Raw genomic sequence first — 22,477 nt, forward strand, 5'->3', positions numbered from 1 at the left:
ACTGGAAATATCATTCGATGGTGAGCCTTTAACAAAGGATTTTGGTCATTTTCGCTGCGATTTCTATGCTAGCCGTACATGTCTGTTTACATAGTGTACACATTAATATGCAAAGCGGGATTTCAATATTGCAGGGCGGCATCTACCTGTCTGCTGGCTGCTGCACATTCGCTCAGCAGCGATCAGAACTGAATTACCCCTTTAGGTTCAGTAATTTAATGTTGCAAGAAGGCAGAGCCTGTTTATTGAGTACATGTTGAAGGTTAGTTGGACCAAACATTACAGGAATAAAGGTTCCCTTTGATATAACATTGTTTAGTCACTGTATAACAGATGATGTATAACAAATGAATACAATAAAGCTTTTTAACAGTGGTATGGAGATTAAAAGGACATATCAGATTCTGCTGTGCCTATTCAGGCAATGTCTTAATGTATGACAAGACAGATCCTGGAACATTTTGAAAGCAGGAAATTATGTAAATTTACCTGTTTTTCTAGGTCATTCAGTTGTTGCCATTGGAGAGGTTCACCTGGCAGAACTACAAGTAGCTTACATAACTCTCCATCAGCAAAGTGTTCCTAATTTGTACAGCTCTACATGGACCAGGCTATTGTTCTCTCTGTCTCTCTCAACAGGTTCTATTGCTTTAGCTTCAGTATTGAATGGATCCCTTGTAGAGAAGAAAATGTTACATTTAAAAGATGAGAATGTCAAGCATCACATAATGCTTGTTATACAATACGTGGGAAGCAGGGCTGGAAAGTCCTTTTCTCATCATTTTGTATGTTTTAAAGTAATTTAGATCTGAAACGTATTTATTAAAATGTCTATTATGTACTTTCCCTAGAACTGCATGGTTTTATTTATTTTTCTTACAATCCGTGTTCTGTACATCAGCTACAGTTTCTCTGAAATGTGTGTTTTGTGAAGGCAGGCTGTCACAACACTGCATGCTTACTGTATTTTATTATATTGTGTCAGCTTAAATATAGTTTAAATGTACATTATATATAATTACAATTTGCAACTTTTGTATAATGCCTCTTCTATTTTGATTCTGTGCAAGTGATCAGTCTTTGCAGAGCCCTTAATTGCAAACAGCAACAGTAGTAACCGCATAGTGACTAAGATAAAGATCTTTTGGAATTTCTTTGGTAACATTTGCCACTTGGGGAAGTAGGCATAACTTAGTATGTCATGTTACAGCAACATGCCAGAGGCAAGATAAATATTGGTGCCCCCCGCCAACACACACACACACACACCATCTTATATAAATATATGTATGCGTGTATGTGTGTTATGGATATTATGTTTAGAATAAAGAGTGTGTGACATGTATGGTCCTGCTAGGAGGAGGAGACAGCCACAGAAACGATATCCACAGCTTTCAATTAACTGATTCAAACTCACATTGGAGAAGAGGTGCCCCCTTGGGAGCAGGAGCCCGGCGGCTGATGACTCCATTGCCTTCTAGAGTTCTGTCTCTGCTTTAACACATATACATTAATACAGGGAGACCACCGATTTTTACAGCACGTGATGGTCCGTCACCTCTTTTAGGGCCTTATTCTGGTCTGTGCCTACTTTCCCGAACTCTTTCGGATGGCGTTTTTTAGCCGTCTGCGCATGCGTGGGCAACGCTATGCGCATGTGCCACGCAAGGTCTCTGTACTTGTTCTCACCAATACCGTACAGAAATGTGCACCGCATTCACTCGTGAAATATGGGCATATTATGGGCGCCATTCGGAAGTACACAGGGGCGTAGTTTCAAAGTGGACTAAACTGGGCGTAAACATGGGCTTACACAAGGGAGTGCACTAATTCTGGTACGCGTACATTCGGACAGCACACCGAATGCACATGAACAAAAAGGCAGGAAACATGCGGTCTTCATAAGCAAGTATTGCTTTGCGGACACCACTCGGTCATGCGCTAGGCATTCGGAACGCCCAATCAGTACGGGCGCACCTCAACCAATGTCAGCCGAACACAATACAATCCACTCCTCTACTCATTACTCATTAATTACACTCTTGTCATTGCTTCAATTGGAACCATTGCAGCTTAAATGGACCATTACTGGTCAAGGTAAATACTGTATATAGATGTATGTTATTGTAGTGTGCAGATCCTTGCAATTGCAATACACAAATGTTCTATAATTGTAGAGGAAAAAACATTATCCAAACAACAAAATACACACACACACTGTGTTTATAACTGTTGTTAAGTTTGCTTTAGTATGTGTTAGTAATAATTAGCACATTGTAGAATATTGCATTTGATGTTCAATTATGATATAATATGCATACATAAAACCTAGATAAAGGTAACAATGAATATATAGCACTTCACATGATGTAAGGGTTAATTTCTGTAATGAATGTGGTAGTAATGTGTTTAAGTATCTATTAGGATTTAATTGATTCCAATTCCAAACAAACACTTTTTAATGAGGTTGCCTAATTGAAAAGGTGTGTCAGATAATAGTGGTGAGTTTTGCGAAAATACACCGCATCGGTGCGTACGGGCACGTTCCCGTCCGTTCTGACACGGTAAGACCGTGCAGACGCTGTAAGACCGTGCAGAATATGTGTGTGTCCACCGCACACGCATGGTTTGGATGTCGTCCGTAAACACGCCCTCTTCTTAAAGTGTGAGTCCGTCCGAATGCGGAGGACCGGTGGGCGTTTCTTCGTACGATGACCGCACAGCGTGGCGTGCGGACCGCTCCGAAATAATTCGCCAATTTACGCACCAACCAGAATAACCTCCTTAATCTGGTCAATAAGGTGCCGGGAAAGTTAGGATTTGGATGGGATTTGGGCTTAAAAGGGGCTGTGGGAGGCTTAAATAGCTGAGACGTGGTGTGGGGGGAGACAATATGGAGGTGGGGGAATCGTGCTGCAGGGTTGCTGCTGTGGATGCCGGGATGATCCTACTGATAATCTGGCAAAAATGATAATTTGGCACAGTGCTGGCACAGAGGGTGCCAGATTATTGGTGGTGTACCTGTATTACTTTATAAGAATACAGTAGTCAGGGGTGGTGCCTACCATGACCCATCATGAGGCAGCTGTCTCAGCAAGTATTTGGGGACAATGAAACAGGGTATCTCTGCTAAATTGACCCTTTGGGATTACGGTTAACCAGGGTCTATAATACTGACTTGACCGACTTGATTAATACAAGTAGCTCTGAGTATCCACCTGTTTCTTGTAAGATCTAGTAAAAATATTGTATTGTCATCTTGCTGTCAACAAAATGCCATTGAATTTATATTGTACAGTAACCATACTGAAAGGCAGGTTTTTGCACGTGGACTCTGATGCATATGCAATATGCATACTGTACGTACAATTTCGGATAACTACTTGATTGATGGTTATTCATTAAAGCTGGCCATACACTGGGGCAACTTCTCCTAGCAGTTCTCCCAGAGTAGTTGGCCGTGATCCCTCTTGAGCTGCCCTGGATCTTCCTGGGCGGCAGGATTGCATGTGATGTATCGTAGAGTATGCAGTCCTTTTGCACACTATGTATCTCATGTGATCTCAGCCAAGCCTCCATCGGACCTGCTATTGATTGGCGTAATCACATAGAAAGTGACCAAATTGCATGTATATTGCCCTAGTGTATGGGCACCTTAACTGTAAAGTGGTCATTTATTGTGCATATATACTTGTTTGAGGGGAAAATGTATTATTTCAATACTTTATACAGGCCAAAGCAGAGGGTAGAAAATCTGGACTGAGCGTAATCCTTGTCACTATCTCTTTTTCTGGTAATCCGTAACAAAGGGGGTTATTCAGATCTGATAGCTGAGGCAAGATTTAGCAGCGCCCTGTGTTCACTATGCAATTACATAAGCAACTCCCGGTCTGAGTGAAATTCCGCTCCATGCAAGCCTGTGAATTGGTTAGCACGGCTGCAAAAATTAACTTGATTGGCGATTAGCTGCAAATCCATTCGCAAGCTGTGTACCATCAAATGATTTTTCCAGTGTGTGCAGTGTGTGCATAGCCCAGTGGCTGCGATAGAAGTGGTCAGATCAAACCGTAGCTGACGTCACACAACTTTCCCTCGAATGCCTGGGCACACCTGCGTTTTCAGTGACACACCCACAGAATGGTCAGTTACCACCCCCAAAAGCTGTCTTCCTATCAATCAATTCACATATGGCCAGCGATAAAAAAGTAGCAAGATTTTATCACAGGATGGCCTTGCACATGTGCGCTGTGATCCGTATGCATGAGCAATATAGTGATAATCGCTCGTGCTATGAATTGGCAGCCATGCCATCAGGTCTGAATAACCCCCAGTTAAGCTACCGCCACACTACAGTGAAATCCTGCCTTGCAAATTAAAATGTGTAACCCATCGTAACAGGCTTACCATTAAATGATTTTTACACTAGGCATTGCAGGCTCAGAGTAGCCAGAGACATGGCGGTGTGATGGAAAAAAAGCATATCCCGTCTGGAGCTGACGTCACACACCCTCCCATAGATCACTCAGGCACGCCTAGTGTTTTCCCGGACACTCCCTGTGTTGTCATAGACCTGCCTGCCATTTTCTTAGCAGTCCTACTAAATGGACGGTTTCCACCCCCAGATGCCTACTTCCTGTTAATCACCTTGCGAATGCCATGCAAATAGAAAAAGCAACACAACTTCATGCACAGTGTATCAATTATAGGCCGCTGTGTGAATCCGCAGGCGTGCAATCAGGTCTGAATTAAGTTTTTTTGAATTTCAGATTTCACAGTAAGTTCAGGTACTTCCACAATCTAGTTTCTAAGTGTTACAGTTTTTGCCATCAGTAAGACAAGTTTGCATTTAGGATGCTGGAAACACAACATCACAGATCATCTGGATTTGTTTGTCAGATTGGATTTCTTCGTGTTCTGGATTTATTTGTCAGATTGAATTTGTTCATGTAACCCTTTTAAAGATATTTATAATTGATGTGCTCAGTGACTTCTCCCTTCTTAAACAATTCACATTTTAAAATATTTAGTAGTCACATTGTTATTCATGGTTTGTTGTCTTTTACTAGGACAAACAGTAACGTGAGTCACATTTTCCTTTCAGAAGATTATGATTGGGGTGTATCATATAGAAAGAGAAGGACTTCAGATGGACAGAAAGCTATATAATATCTGTCATTTTCCTCTATTACCAAATGAGGAAATTTGGGCACACTTTGGCCAAATCTTGCCCATTTCAAGATGCATGACCATTTCCATTTCATGTCATGTATGGGCACCTTTTACCGCTGTGGTGGAATTGTATCTTTTTGCATTCTTTGATGTGGTTGAGTTGGTTGACCTTTTCACTGTCAATCTAATGAAGCTCATCCCCAATTTTGTTCGTATAGTCACAGTAGAGATTTAGATGCACATAGCAGAAGTGTATTGGGTGGTACCAGGGATCTGGCTGCTCAGACACATGGATCTTATGAGCATCTTATGAGTGTGTTACAGGCATTTCACTGATACTGGTTTTATACAGAGATCATGATGTAGAATCATTCACATAGGAGGACTTACTCAGATTCATAATCTGCAATTGACAAAGGGCTGAAGCAAGTTTCAATGGTGCATCCACTGGTGTCCCAACAGAGATGTGGGGGTACAGTTTTCCAGAAATCCAAATTCACAAGAATTTTGTCAATCAGATCCAAACCAAAACCCAGCCCAGGACTTATGAGGAGATCCAGTCCAAACTGAGTCCTGGTTCAGTTCTTCCTACAATACATAATTGAAATTGAATTTAAATTGAATTTTAGGTTTTGAATTGAAATAATTTCATGATTTTTGTTGTGTTTTAACCCAAATCACAATGATGAATTAAAGCCAAAACGCGGTGGTCCACAAATCTTTGTCACAGTGCTTCTAGAGAGACACTTCTCCATAGCAGTTGCTTTATTTTGCCCGTAGTAGTGCCCTAGTTATCATGACTTGGGCCGCCACTACACATTATGCCAGTATCCCCAATTCACATAATGCTATGTTACAGTGCTGCTTCCAGTTCCTATTATGCCATACTATAATTCCACCATTTCGTATTGTGCCATGTTACAATGTCATAGGTCATATGATGTAAACTTATAATGCCCTCCAAATTTAATACCACATTTAAGTAAGCAGGTCCAGGGGCATACCTAGATATATTGCAGGTCCCAAGACATTTGTAAGGGCTCCTACAGTATGTACCAGCCAATGGTGAAAATGTATATAACACATGTAACTTTGTCAGGGAAGGTGGGCCCCATATCAGTTCCGGGCTCCGTAGCAACTGCACTTCCTGAAACTAGCATTTCCCTTGTTGCAGCATTGTGGCTGAAAGTGTTCGGAACCACAAATATCCACCATCAGTTGCATGTATATACACCGTCTGATTAATTGATATACTGTACACAATCAGTTGCTTTAATATTCACAATTGGATGCACAGATAAAAACACCATCGGATGCATGGATATACAGTACACAATTGGATACAGAGCTATACACCATCAGATGCATGGATATACACAATTAGATACACAGATATACACCATTAGATGCATGGGTATGCACAATTGGATACACAGATATACACCATCAGATGCATGGAAATACACAATTGGATACAGAGATATACACCATCGGAAGCACGGATATACACAAAGGAAGGAATATTTGGCAACATTAGAACATAGCTGTAGACACAAACACATTTGGGTCTGACCAAAAAAATCTCTTATTGATGTTTCTCACATAGAATAAGGGCCCTTATTCTAATCGGATCGGTACGGCCCGCGTGCGGCCGTACCGCCGATGTTTTTACTCTGCACATGCGCAGAGGTGAATCTGCGCATGTGCAGCCCCCTTCGCCGCAGACGTATTTCGTCCGCCGCAAAGGGGGCGTATAGGGGCGTGAGAGGCATCATGCCCTCATTTCCCTATGTGTACGCCCCGCGTTTCATGGGCGTTCCCATGCAAACGCGGGGCGTATGCATGGTAATGAGGCCATGACGCAACTCATGGGGGCGGAAAGCTGACGTCGCCGGATGTCAGCTTTCAGCCCCCATACAAGCTACCACACGGACGATTGTCCGTGTGGTCTCAGCTTGCGGGAGCTGCCGCGGCGTGCGGACCTGCCTTCGATGGTCGACGACCATCGAATGCAGGGGGCAGCTCCCACCATGGTGGAGGCGTAGCCTCCACCATTTTTATGCGGATCGCCAGCCGTCCGTGTACGGACGGCCGTGGCGATCCGTAGGGTGGGCGGGGATTGGTTTGTGCGGCCGGAGCCCCGTGTGCGGCTCTGGCCGCACCAACCAGAATAAGGGCCATACATATTTCCAAAGTAAGAAATAAACTGAGTTGTCTCAACCGTTCTAAGATGGTTCTAATGGATCCTCTGAGCACATTAAAAGGTAAATGATAACAAATATACCAAGAACATGTCATTGACATAATAAACTATAAATTGAAGCCTTGCAGTTATATTTCATAAGCCAAATGGTATGACGAAATGCTCAATATGTCCACAGTGGGTCCCTCTGGCCATTTTCCATTCATCTTCACAGGTGATTGAAGATCAAATTGTAGGCCACTCTTACCTAGAACTTTGTGAACATACTGCCGGTTGTAACCTCGCAAAAAGTTCTGGACTCAATAAGGAGGTAATTGAATTACTAGCTCTGTAAACTATGCAAGGACACCGACCCCATCTTTCGACTCAACAAAGTATATTAGAGCCCCTGCAGGAAAAGTGGATTGGCTAAGATAACCCAGAAATAGGTTACTCTCAATGTATCCCTTCAAAGCTTTCATAACTCACAGACAGAGTTGATTAAGACAGATGTAACTAAATTCTAACAAGCTAAAATAGATTTGACTAAATGGAATTAAACATAATATTATTTAACTAGTCATTTAATAGATTGGAACAGAGTTTCTCCGCAATCAGAGACACACTAACAGTCCAGGCTTTAAGGATATCTTTGCAATGGTGAGGAGACTTATAGCAAATGCTTAAAACACTATCATAAAGTACTGTACCTTCTGTGAATGTTTGATTTCACCCAGTGAAACCTAGTTTCCAATATTCTGATTGTGCTGACAATAAGAACATTGTCTTATTTTATTATAGCAATGAGTCTTGCTCTGTATCATCTGTACCCTCTGGGGCTTTGATAGTTTTAAAACAGCAAAAGAAATAAATGCTAAATAGGTTTTCAAAGAAATTGAGGTCTGAACGCTGACTGAGCCATTTCAAGGCTTTGGTCACTTTTGTATGCAGCCATTGGTTCCTTTGGCTGTGTGCATGAAATCATTAAATATTTTTTATCTTTAGCTATTTGACTAAGGTTAAGGTTTTCATCACAAAATATTTAGATATTTGGAGCTATTTATTTTGTGCTCTACCATGACTGTCCCAACTGAGTGTTGTCTTTAGGCAAAACATTTATTTTAAATTTAAGGTTTAAAAGATTGATGCTGAGGGGGCACCCGTACTTGTACCTGCAGCACTCATGGAGTTCCCCTTCACACTGAGATGGCCAGTTACCCAGACTCTCAGAGACTGACTCCACTCCCTCACCCAGACATCAATACACCCTTCCCCGGCCTGAAGTATGTTTTTGTGTGTGAGGCGCTAGAACCAATGTAGTGCAGTTTCTCTCTGTGTAAAATCTGTGCACGGCCATTACAGACAGATGCTGCACCAGTAGTGCACATTTCCCATTGCACAGTGGCAACACTCAGCACAGTGTGTAACATGTCATGGCTACCACTCAGGGGATGATGCAGGAGGGGTGATCTCTACAAGCCAGCAGCAGAACATACCTGCCCCTTTATTAAACTAGATTGAAAATAGCCGCCCCCTAATATATTGTCATCCAGGTCTGACTAAGCTACACTAATGTGCTGCGCCCTGCCCACCCCCATGCAGTCTCCCGTCATTAGTGTAGTTGTAAACCAATGCTCCTGGCTCGGCAAATCATCTATGCATCTGGCTTGACCCCCAGCTCAGACCAAACTGCATGTCAGTGTCTGCTCTCAGGCAATGTGTGTGACGCTGACTACTAACATATCATTGCTAGGCAGAATGTTTCATTTTTTGTTTGCTTTCTATTTTTTGCATTTCTTAATGTTTTTATAATGGGTGAGATCAGCAGATAGAAGGGAGTGACCTTATGTTACTGCATGACCCTTTTGCAGTATATAGCAAGTAGCTCATTGGCATACAGTAGCATACAGCATTATGGCCATGATTCTGACAGGGGTGATTCCATCTGAGTTGCTGGTGCGCAGATGTGCATCAGGAATATGTTGAATATTCCGGTGTGATTACAGGGGGTTGACTAATCAGACTAACTTGTAGCAGGGTATTGGTGTGTTATTGGTGTGAAAGAGGTGTGTTGCTGAAAGTGGTTGTGTGCAGAGACACTGGGCACATTGGAGTCTATTCTCTGCATCTAACTAATGGTGCGACTGACCCTGCAGACCCCGCCTCCATTATGGCTGCTTCCAGAAATATTCCAGGCTGGTTTTCCATCTCATTCCACCCTTGTACTGTGTGTGCAGAATATCCAATATGATTGTTGTCATATACAGGGAATGACCCCCCCTGCCAGAAGTGGCTACATCTCCTTTACATGTTGTTGATCTACATTTTCTCCACCTTGTTATTATAGTCTTTAGAGTGTTCCATGGTACATGCAATGCTTTTATACCCCTTTCCAAATTGGTATCTTTTGATAAAGAGATTCCATAGAACTTTTTAACCTTAACTATGTACCCAACTGCTTCTAAGTGTCCATAGCAATTGAACAGCATGTAATGGAGGAGGAGCTTCATGATGTCATGCGTTTGCAAGCAGGGATCATAACAAGATGCATTCAGCCAATCAAACACTTCCATAAATTGCTGGAATTTGTCAGTAGCATCATCATCATCATCTTCATCACCACTAACATTCAGTGATTTTCATAAAATCCTATTCTGTTTCTCAAATTAGATCGATTTGCCTATGTGAACATTTGTACACACATTATTAATACCCATTAAAGGTTAAAACTCTTAGTTAAGCATAAACATTTAGTGGTTTTACTATACAGACCCCAGGCCTACAATACCCTGGCTTTAGATTCCAACAAGGGTCATCCATTGTCCTGTCAACAAGATGCAGTACCAGTCAGTAATGGTGAGATGGGATAACACTGGTAGAATCAGATGCAGTGCAGCGAGGGGGCTGCAAATCATTAGGTGCTGTTTCATCCAGGGGTCACAAAGAGGTCCTCAAAATGACAAGTTGTGACTGGGTGGCATAGAGGTTAGAGTGGAGAGAGGGGGCTATTGTTACATCTTCAAGGAGCATAGTCCAATAACAAAAGTTCAAGTGAATCCTATATAATCAACAAGTACAACATCAACAAAAAACTTAGGCCAAAGGAAGCTTGTTTTTTCCATTTGGACTTCCATCATGTAACTAAAAGCCATGCCACATTGGCATTCAATAGTGATTTGCTGTCTGCTCATCCATTACTCACAGAATCACCAACTTCATAGATTTTGTCATTTTTTTGTGTTTTCAAAAATAAAAGGAAAATCAGTTTCCCAATAAAGTGTACAAGGTTAAAGGCAAGTTGTCTAATAAATAATATTGAATTGCATGTTAAATTGGACCTGAAATATTATATTAGATGATATTTATATGATTAAATACTGCAAACATCTGTTTATTTTAACATAAACAAAACATTCTGCAAAATAACCAAACAAATGATTACAGAATTGCACATTATCAATTATAGAAAGAAGCCATTTAAAAAATAATAATTTTAATGCATACAAATAAAAATGATGTTTTAGAAATTGTGTCCAAGTGCACCCCGCTAACTACTTGCTTGTATAACTGAGAATTGCACATTAAGTAAGCATTGTATCATACAGTGGCAACACTCACTCATTACACTAAAAATTAGGGTTATGTATTGCAAATGCTAAAAGAATTTAGGGTCTACTCGATTCAAAATAATAATAATAATACCCAAAGGATGCATGGGGAAAATGTTTCTTGTAGCCACCATGGACTAAATAGAGATTTATAATGTCATCTTATATGCTAAATCCAATTAATTAGTTAATTGACAGCAATGGCGGTTGTACCAAGAGCTAAGGATAAACACATTTCTGTTTACCATAAACATAATTGTGGTATGAATAAGGCTTTGATTTTTGCATATAAAACTGCTAGATGCTTATCATGTATTGTGAGACACTTTAATCTGTGCAAATCCTTTATGGGAGGAACATTTGCTATGCTACCCTTTATACAGACATATTTTTAAATACAGTATAGTAAGAAAAATACAGATTCAAAGATGCAAGAAAGATCTTAATGTTATATTATACAATAGGGGCCCAGCTGTTTCATTGCCTCATTTAATATGGTTAACATTTCCAACCAAGAGCCAGGTTATTTTCAACGTAGAATTACGGATGCAGACTGCAGCTCAAGGCAAATCTGATTACATTTATTACTCATTGTATTTTATTAGATGCTTAATGATCAGTTTTTAGCTAACCTGGTCCAGATGGAGAATGCAAACATTTTAAGAATCTGCTAGCTACTGTATGCCAGGAACTTAATACATACTTCTATGTAATTTCCAGGTGGGACAGAAGGGGCATGACTGGAGAGAAAGATGGGGCCTGACTGGAGAGACAGGGGGGGGCCTGGCTGGAGAGACAGAAAGGGCCTGGCTGTAGAGACAGAGGGGGCCTGGCTGTAGAGACAGAGGGTGCGTGGCTGTAGAGACAGAGGGGGCCTAGCTGTAGAGATAGAGGGAGCCTGGCTGGAGGGACAGAAGGGGGCTGGCTGGAGGGACAGAAGGGGCCTGAATGAAGATACAGGGGAGACCTGGCTGGAGAAATAGAAGGGGCCTGGCTGGGGAAATAGAAGGGGCCTGGCTGAAGAGACAGTAGGGGACCTGGCTGGAAAGCATGCGCTGTTTAGGGAGGGGGAATGGTGGGAGCACCACAATCTATTTAGCCTCCTTGGGGTGATTTGTAGTGGGGGGTTTGGGTGGATGCTGCCTATTTTGTCAGTACAGAGACCCACATTTTCCGAGAGCAGCCTGTGGGTAGACACGTATCTCTGTAAAGGAGGCCATCAACTTTGAGAAACCAACATATTTAAATGTATTTGGATGAAAGCGCTGCAGCTGAAAAATGCATTCCGTATTCACCTTAGCTAACAACACCCATGTCCTGCAACCTTGGACAAAACATTGAGAGCCTGCCCAAATGACTGATAAATGATGAGTCAATCTGCAGGGTCAAAAGTGCCCCTCCGGGTAAGATAGAGACCATATTAACCAAAACATACCCTGCCCCTTCTTGGCACCAACATCAAAGTAGAAATCCATAAAACCCACTAAAGGAGGAGAAAGCATGAACCAAACATGCGCTCAGGCTTCTGCCCTACTTTACCCATAACAACCTCAATAAAAATGTGTGACAACATTTTTTTACACTTAGCCACAATGCATGCCAAAAACCTGTAAAAATAAAAAAAGTCTGCCTCCTCCATAAGAGAATATTGGGCCGTATTCTGTTTCACTCTTAGAGGCAAATTCATTCTCAGATTGACAAAACCATGTGCACTGCAGGTGGGGCAGATGTAACATGTGCAGATAGAATTAGATTTGGGTGGGGTTTTTCTTCAAAGTGAGATCTATATTGCAGTGTAGAAATAAAACAGTCAGTATTTTCCCTGCACGGAAACAAAATAACTCACCCAAATCTAAATCTCTCTGCACATGATGTCACATCTGCCCCATGTGCAGTGCACATGGTTTTGTCAATTTTAGAGGGAATTTGCCTCTAAGAGTGAACCAGAATAAGGCCCAATAACTTAACCACTGCTGTAAAAACATCACAATTTACAGGGAAGATTACGTTACTAAGCATATCTCTGTCCCGCCAGTGAACCTCCTAGATGACAATAGTCTATAACAGACTATTCTTCAGACATGCTGACATCAACAGCCCTTTCCTTTGATTTTATTTTTTATTTTTTTATTGGGTACTTGTTTCCTAGCACGGCGCCCACGATATTAAGTTGTATGACATCGCATCGCATGCCATATGCCCGAATGCGATGCAAATTTAAATTGTATAAGCCCCTATATGATTTGATTTAATGGGTGCTTACAATGTTAAATGCACCCCCACTATCAACGCCAACCCAAAGCGTGGCGAGCGCAGCGAGCCCGTGAGGGGAGGCGGTACGCGTCCTCCGACCTTTTCATACCCCCACTATCCACGTCGGCGTGGAGTTGACTTTATATAGTGTGGCAAGCGCAGCAAGCCACCGAGCCCGAAGCGTGGCGAGCGCAGCCAGCCCCGCGAGGGGCCGCGTATTACTTTACATGTATTCCGCGTCCGCTCGCCACGCTTCGGGCTCGGTGGCTCGCTGCACTCGCCACACTATATAAAATCAACTCCATGCCAACATGGAGGACACGTACCTGCCGGTTGGCATTGATAGTGGGGGTGGCGTGGGGGTGCTTTTAACATTGTAAGCACCCATTACGGTGCTTATACAATTAATTATCTTATAGGGGGCACATTTAACATTGAAAACATCCATTAGGGTGCTTATACAATTTTAAATCATATACCATTGTATATGGCATACAATGGCATACAATTCGATGGTATACAATTTAAAATTGTATAACATCGGCTGCCATCGCGTAACATCGCATCGAACACCATCATATGCCTTATGGTATGCGATGCGATGGGAGCCGTGCTAGGAAACAAGTACCTTTTATTGAGATACACAGGAAAAATACAATTATATAAAAATACTCGCTTGTGTAGCAAAACATGAACCAGACATTAACCTTCCATTACAAGGTCAATACAGCACGGTACATACAATCATGAAAGTCTGCCTCATGAACTTCACAGCATACATAAATTTGTTTTACTTTATAAATTTCTCATTTTAAAAAACTGTCTTAAAACCCAGACACTCAGGTGGAGATGAGGAGAAGGTGGGATCCCTGTGTCACTTACAGTTCTCTCACAACTCCTATCTTCTGGTCGGGAAGTTCTGCCGGTAGCTCATGAAACCTAATAATTCTGTACCTGTCTCTGCCTGCAATGCAAAGTTTTCTGTTCAATTCTGTTTGCCTGGTTCTGCTGCTGCACAAGAGGGAGAGCTAGTGATGTCAGTGTGTTCTGTACAGGAGGCCACTGATAGAGGGGGCCTGTGGTACAGTATCCCCTGCCCCCCCCCCCCCCCCTTCCTTAATCTGACTATGGGATATGACATTCCCTTTGAGGCCATGCTCCTCATTGGGAGGACACACCAGTGTTTCCAGGAACATGAGCCCTAAGCACCCTATCAAACATACATATTGCATGGGTGGGGCTGATTCATTGTTACTTACTCTATTTGATCATTGTACCAGTGCTGTGTATTTATTGTGACAGGGATCACGTGATTTTGTTTTTTTGCAATGTATTTAGGAAAGCACTAGACTAGTGACACAAGATAAGTAGCTGAGGAGTTGGTGCAGACAATTTCCTTTTCTGCATTTCTTTTTCATCTAGTCTTCATCTAAATCAAATCCCATAAAAAGAGAAGAGGAAAAACAGACTCTAGGGGAAAATGATTGCTTTTTTAAGGAAACCTTGTCATAATATGTGAATTAAAAGCAAAAAGGAAGTTCAAGAAAGTGCTAAACGTTCAGTCTTGAATAATGTGGCAATATTTCACCTTTTTTGTATCTGCAAATTAACTCATTGCTTTGAATGCGCCATGGAAACTTGTTGTCATATATTTTGTCTTAAGTCATGCTGTTTTATACCTTTTAGTTTTTTTCTGTTCTAATCTAGGAAAAATTCCAGACAGGATATCACACCCATTTCACTGGCCTGCTTTCATACGCAGTGTGTGATTTCTTTATACACTATTTCCTGGCAACATCAGGATTTTAAAATCTATACATGAGTTTGTATATTTTGGAGGAAACATTAATGATAATTCACATATGTGGTCTAAATCACCCTTCAGTGTAACATTGACTTAAGGAAAAATAGACAGACAGCTTTTACATCCTGCTAGCTGGCACAGCAATTTACATTACATGTCGGTATAGTGCATTTATTGTGAAACACAGTGACTTCACTATGACTTGAGCACTGCTGCTGAGTTATGCCAGGTGTATTTTCAATGCAGTAATGATAAAATGGAGAACGCGGCATAATGTTTGTGTCATCATAATAAAAGTTATTTCCTCATCGAACAGGTGAAGTGTTGTTTTGCAGCGATCACAACATTGTGAAATCCAGCTGTTCCTATCACAGATCAGATGGGTGCAAAAAATAAATAACAGGAACTGTGAATTAAGAAATAGAATTAACTGGACGTCAGTCTCCAGAGGACCCGTGTAAAATATTTAATTAGAAAGTGAGACAAAGGGCAAGAAAAAAGTCCAACCATATGTTTCCAATTGAGGGGCTGTTCAGGAATGAGTCTGGCAAAATAGGTCTAAGTCTAATAGGGAAAAAAAATCATTATTTTACTCAGATCTGAAGCAAAAAGTGTGCTTCACTTAAAAGCCAGGATTCGCTTCAGCTATGTCACATCCTTAATTATACAACTGTGATGTAAACATAACTGCACCAGCGAATAACAGCATTATGCCACAAAAGAGCAGGGGTGAGATTTAATAGGATGAGAGTTTCAGAAAGTGAGAGATTTGGTGAGAAATCTCCAGTTTTTTTAAAGTGCCAATCATTTACACTGTTTGATTTTGCAGTGTAAATGGTTGCCGCTTTAAAAAAAATGGAGATTTCTCACCAAATCTCTCACTTTCTGAATCTCTCATCCTATTAAATCTCACCCAATGTCTCTTATTGTGGTCAATGAGGGTAGTGGTGGTGGTGTGGGTTCTAGGTACTCTGAAACCCACCCAGCATATTCCACTGGATGTTTACTCATACATGTCCTCACAAATTATGTAAGGGATAATTTGAGAAAATGTAAAGGTTCCTAATTGCAGAGATGGGCATAAACCTTAATTTGATGACATAAGTAGAAATGTAGAACTGTGTATTTCAGTCAAAGGGATTATAGAATATATATACAGTACTTTGTTTATTAAATATTCTTTAAATCTGATAATTTGTGAGTTTAAAAGTCAAATAAAAGAAAATATTGTCTAACGAAGTGTCACGGCCAGGCCGCGGCTGCGGTGCTTACCCGGATCGTGCACTGGGTCTCCTTTTCTTTGGTGCGGTGGTCCGGTGGGTGGATTCCATGCCATCTTGCCAGCCGTGTCCTCTTTTTCCTTCCACCCAGCTGGGTACTACAGGCTCACCTGGCGTGTATCCACAATGCTGTCTCCATGGTGGTGCAATTTTCTTGAAGGCTGCTCTTCAAGGCTGCCAATGTGATTTCTTCAAATCCCCTCTCCACCAATTAGCACCATGCAGTAGGGTTAAAACTGGTCTCCAGACCACAGGCAGACACCAGTAATTTGTTTGTCATTCCCTAGGGAGGACCTGTGTCCTGAGCTCCTATACAGCCAGCTGTATATATATTTCTTCCAGTTTTCTTCAATTCAGGCCCAGTGTTCTGGTTAAGTCTTCTGGATCCAGCTTTCGTTTTAAAGTTTGGTCCAGTGTCCTGGTTACTTCTTCCGGATCCAGCTTTCTTCTTCAAGTCCGGTCCAGTGTCCTGGTTAAGTCTTATGAATCCAGTTTTTTCTTCAAGACCGCTCCTGTGTCCTGATTACATCTACTGGTTCCCGTCTGCTTCTTCTAGTGCAACTCCTATTTCTTGCCTATCTTCAATTGCTGTCTCGTCTATGCACAGGACTTATAGTCATCCAGCTACTTTTCAGTGCAACTCAGCTCCCAGTCCCCCAATTGGATTGACAAAAAACCCAGATCGTGACACAGGGTATGTACACAAAAATGTATATAGATATTATCTGTGAAATTTAGTTTTGACCTTCCGGGAGACAGGACTGTGCATTAGCTTTTTTAGAAAACCTCACAGTGACCCTCTGTTAACTTCACAGCTTGCAAATACCAGGTGTCTCAAGGTGTGCTTCCATGTAACTTTATGAGCAATCAAGAGTACACTGCCCACTGCTCAGACACGTAACTACCATTGGTGCAGCAGGGGCACTGCATGGGACCTCTAAGGACTTAAGGGCCCACTGATGCCCAAACAAGCAATGATTTATGCCCTGGCCTCCCCCTGCAGGCCATTTAGAGCAATGTCAGATGAATGGCACAGTGGAAAGAGCAGGGTGGGCCCTACTGCCTGAAAGAGCAAAAGACACAGTGGTCCTGCCCTCACTAAGATCCATGACCCGTGATCTCCACTCCACACAGTGCCAGATTAAGGTCTAAATGGGCCTGGAGCTGAAAATGATCAAGGTCCTATTATGCGCAATAATAGGGGTTGTGGCCAGCACCTAATAATGTGGAGGGCATAAACAGTGTTCTGGTTGAGTGGTCTGCTCATGGGTGTGTCTATATTTGTGTAACTACTTTCAAATATATATAAATATAGATATATATACATATATATATATATATATATATATAGACATTGATCAATGCATTTAAGCCTGCAGCCCCCTTCACGGGACCCCACTTTTCTGCAGGTCCTAACACTATCGCTGAAAATGGCTACAATACACATAGATGATTAGTGACAGGTGTGTTGGTAACTGCTCACCTATAAAAGCATAGTGTGCTGTGAGCTTTAGACCAGATAGCATGCCTGGAATCAAACATTGATGTGATAGCTATGTGTATTGTAGCCATTTTCAGCGATAGTGTTAGGACCTGCAGAAAAGTGGGGGCCCGTGAAGGGGGCTGCAGGCTTAAATGCATTGATCAACTCATGAACCAAATCTCCACTATTTATTATCAGTTAATTTAGTGTGTGCAGAGCCCCTACAATGTCTGTTTAAACAATGTGGTCACAAGCCATAGGGCACCCCAAAACCAGGAAAGGTGAGTGCCGATGTTTAGTGTGTATATATATATACACATGATTTAATCCACTTGCCAAGAGGAGGGGGTTTCCGAACAACCAGAAGCCCCCTGCGTTTGCCTATGGCAGTGTTTGGAAGACACTTGCTCTAAAGCCAGTTATCAGCTTTGTCTCAAATCAAAGAGGGAACTTGTTTGGAAGAACGCAGTAATCGTTCAATTGAGTACTACAGTACCTTCAGTTGACACTTCTAGGCTGATGTAAGTTTTATGTTGATAAAGTAATACATTCTTTCCTACTTCTTTAGTGTCCCAGAAAGGAGATGCTGCAGGTCACTTCAGCGGACAGGGTATTCTGTGTCATCATTAGGCCACGCCCCAATACAGAGAAACACTTGCAATTTGCAGTCTCTCTCCAGTAAAGGGCGGAGCTAAATGACACAATTCCAGACAATTAAATCTGCTCCATCCCACAGACCCGCTATTGCCAGTAATTATAACACCATCCTGCCTTCACTAGGAAGCAGGCAGGATGTGGACGAACCTCCTACTCTTCCGGGGCTGCAGGAAATAACATCAAAATAAGGGACTCTCACACAGCTTTAGGGAGTGTAGGCAAGTATGAAATAATATCAGTTGTAAATCATTGATTGTCAAACTATCAAGAAGAAATCCCTTTGTAAACATTATTTAATCACTAATAAGATTATTGAAAATTTGCATAGAAAGTAGTTAAAACAATTCCACAAGAATACCATTAAACTAACTAACTAAACTAACTTAAGCTTCACCGCTCTCTTTTACCTCTCTGTTAAACCTATTTACTATCTGTTGATATTACAAAGTTTTCTGTCACCACTCAAAGTGCCCATACACGGTGTGCGGGTGCCGTGCAATGCGATGCAATGTGCACTCCTGCGGACATCCCATCGCACAGCACATAAAGTCTGTGCAGCCCGTGTTTTTTTAACTAACTTCGGACCACATTGCATGCAAATCGCATGCAAATTTAGGGATCTAATTGGATTCCTACCAGACCCCCCAGGGTGCTTGCGTCACTCAACATATGAGCAGAAGCACTCCTGGGTCCTAATCCCATAGACCCTTCTATTGAAAATAAGAGTTGTCCTTTGTGATTTTTTTTTCTGGCATATGGTGATTGTAAACACTGAGTCCTATTGACAAAGGGATGTTGCAACCAATCAGATTATATCTATTATATTCTTGAAAGTGCTAAATAAATAACAAGTAAGCTCTGAATTGTTGCTATTGGCAACATCCCATCCCAACTCTCCTCTTCGTTAACTTACCCATTAATGTCTAGCATTCATATCACCCAGCCCATATGAGCCAGCTTGACCAGTCTAGCAATGGACAGGAATGTCCAACTTGGGCTTTCAATTTAATTTTCTACAAACAAAATAATCAATTTTTCTGGAAGTGTCCTTGCTATCTTCATCATGATCTGGTGATGCGATTGGAGGAAAGCGGGAATACTAGGACCACTGATTGATAAACAGATTTTTGGTTTGTACTTGTAAGCCTTTATCGGACAGACCTAACGGAAGCTACCAGCACCATGGGGGCTTAAATGGAATCGCCTTATCTCTAGAGAAATCATCACAATAAATAGGCCTGGATGTGTATGTGCCTTTTTTTTAGCTGTGAATAAAATGATTCCATCATGTTTATTATTTATTACTTGCTTTCTGAATAATATAGGGAATTATTAAGCTCTGCAAATAATTTCAGTGTATTCTATGGAAATACTTTATTGACAATTTAGAGTGCTGTAGGGAGAGGGAGAGATGAACTTTAAATAGCTTAAATGAGAAAAGTCTCCACATCAATATACTTACTGACCTGGAAATGTGACAGAACATTAGCAGATTGCCTCGGAACACATAATTGTTTCATTTACCATCATATATGAGCAGCACAGTTCAAGAAACCATTGGCCACAGGCTCTGAGAAAAGAAATAAGAACACTGAATTTCATTGTGTTGCTAGTAAAGCATCTTGAGTGATTTGTATCACAGTGTGGAATATAGTCAATGCTTATATGTATTAAATTGCCAAGAAAGCTCATCTCGTACCCTTGGGCTAAACACATGCATTATTCTACATTTTATTGAAGTATCTCATGTGTCTTGCTGAGAAAATTGTATTTGAGTTGTTATGAATTTGCGGCTGATAGATTATTTCTTTCCAATGAGGTAACGGAACTGAGTCTGTGCACTGGAAGTATGTAGTTCAATATCTATTTTTTTATGCAATTTCCAAGTACATGTTTCACAGTGATATATTATATTTAAACATATTTATATTTCTAGCTGTATACATGATCTATAGAATATTAGTTAAGTCATATTTACAAATATATATGTAAATTTAAGGAATCTTATAAGAACTAAATATATTTGACATTTAGTGATAAGAATGCCTTCTTACTTCCCAGTAACTCCTCCCCATGCTTTTATTGGCTGGCCAATCACTATGTAAAAGAGGCAGGAGGAGTTCCCCTGCTGGACCTCTGAACTCGCCACTTATTCATGCGTGCCTCTGCTTCTTTGACAGCTTGCTTCTACCCCTTTTACCACTTGTGCATCTGTCACATTTCACATCTGTGTCACTGACCCCTTCCTCATATGTGCCTTGACCCTCCTCCCCATTGCTGGTGGCTGGTGATCAGATGTGGTATGGATGAATGGAAGCAATGTCTTGTTCAACACCACATAACCTAAAACAGGTAAGAACTGTTTTCCTTTAATAATTGATATGGGCTTTTTCTTATTTCAGAGGGTTACCCCTGAAGATAGGAAAGCTATTGCCAGCAGTAATTCCTGCAATTATAAGACTGCCTAGGTATGGGGAAGCATATTGAATAAAGTATTATTTATAAATCCTTTATTTATTTATTAACAGTTTCTTATATAGCGCCCACATATTCCGCAGCGCTTTACAGAGTATAGTTGAACATTCACATCAGTCCCTGACCCCGTGGAGCTTAGAATCTATATTTTCTACCACATGCACACACACACAGACATTCTAGGGTTAATTTTATTAAGAGCCAATTGACCTACCAGTTTACACTGGAGTACCCATTGTAAACCAATGCAAGCACGGCGAGAATATACAAACTCCGCACAGTTAGGGCCATCAAACCCATGACCTCAGCGCTGTTAGGCAGTAATGCTAACCATTACACTGTCTGTGCTGCCCTAATGCTTTGGGAAGTCTCGTGGTATATGGAGAGATCAGGGGGGCATCTGAAGAGGTCTGAGGGATATGTGTTGCACAAAAGTACAGTGAGGGGTGGAGGTGGGCACCCTAGTATGCACTTTCCCTGGTGTCTGGACTCAATGCTACACTGGATCAGTTGTGAAACAGGGGGTGGGGGGGGGTGGAGGCTTGCCTATTTCACACACACAGGCAGGGCTTGAAGTCGTCCTGGGGAGGTGTTGGAACTCGGTCCTCCACCCTCCCCCATATTAGGCAAACCACAGGTGTGCCCTAGTCCCCATACTTTATAGACAATGGTCTCACAAAGAAGAGGTGTGGTCAAACATTAGTACCCCAAATTCAAATTATGCGCAATCATATTCAAATTTAGTGACCCAGTTTCATATTACACCACAAAGTTGTGTCTCTTATTCAAGATACACTACACAGTATTACTCCTTATACATGTATGCCACACAGCAGTGTCGTTCCACATAAAGCCCTCAGTAGTATTGCTTATACATAAGATGACCATAGCAGTAGTACCCCTTACACAAAATGTCCACAGGAAATGCCCTTTATACATATATTTGTTTGTGTCCCTCCAGCAGCTTTCTTTCCTGTCTTCTTTAATTCAGCAGCGTTGGTGACAAACGCTGTTCCAGAAAAGGAAGCTGCTGAGACAGGCTGTTTTGATGGAATTATAGTGTAGGGCTGTGGTGGAGGTGAACCTGAATTCACCCTACCAATGCAGGGGGAGGAATTCAGTTCCCCCCTACCCCCCACTTTAACCCCTGCATACAGGTCTCTACAACTTCTGATAACACCAGTTCAGAATATGCTGCATGGTAGTGGGTGACAGGGAAAGTCAGAGAGAAATAGGGGGATGCAGGGTGACAGGGGGAGTCAGTAGATGACAGGAAGATGCAGAAGGTGGAAGGGAAGGCAGTGGGTGACAGGGAGCGGATGACAGAGACAGTGGGAAACAAAATGTCCTGTGTGGAGTCAGGGCCGGATTAACAATGGGCCTGATGGAGCTACAGCTCCAGGCCCATTCTCCAAATAGGTCCAAATTTTGTAGATGAGAACTGGGGCTTTCCAACGAGCTCAGCCCCGCATCGCTAGCCCCCCCGGGAACCAGAGATACAGCTGGACAAAACTGGAACGTTTTCCCTGTAGGATAACATGGGACCCGCTAATTCCGGTCCCTGCC

At 41.8% G+C, this 22,477-nt stretch overlaps 1 long non-coding RNA gene across 1 annotated transcript in view; it reads right to left on the reverse strand.

The window, feature by feature from the left end:
• Positions 1-261: 261 nt before the first annotated feature.
• LOC146072420 (uncharacterized) overlaps positions 262-22,477 on the reverse strand; it is a 39,128-nt gene continuing 16,912 nt past the window's right edge. The window contains exons 2-3 of the long non-coding RNA XR_014473116.1: positions 19,903-20,006; positions 262-674 (exon numbers count right to left, since the gene is read on the reverse strand). This is a non-coding gene — a long non-coding RNA (uncharacterized LOC146072420). The remainder of the gene's footprint in view (positions 675-19,902; positions 20,007-22,477) is intronic.

This window comes from Crinia signifera, chromosome 4, assembly GCF_055691185.1.
Source record: "Crinia signifera chromosome 4, ASM5569118v1, whole genome shotgun sequence".
NCBI classification, from domain to species: domain Eukaryota; kingdom Metazoa; phylum Chordata; class Amphibia; order Anura; family Myobatrachidae; genus Crinia; species Crinia signifera.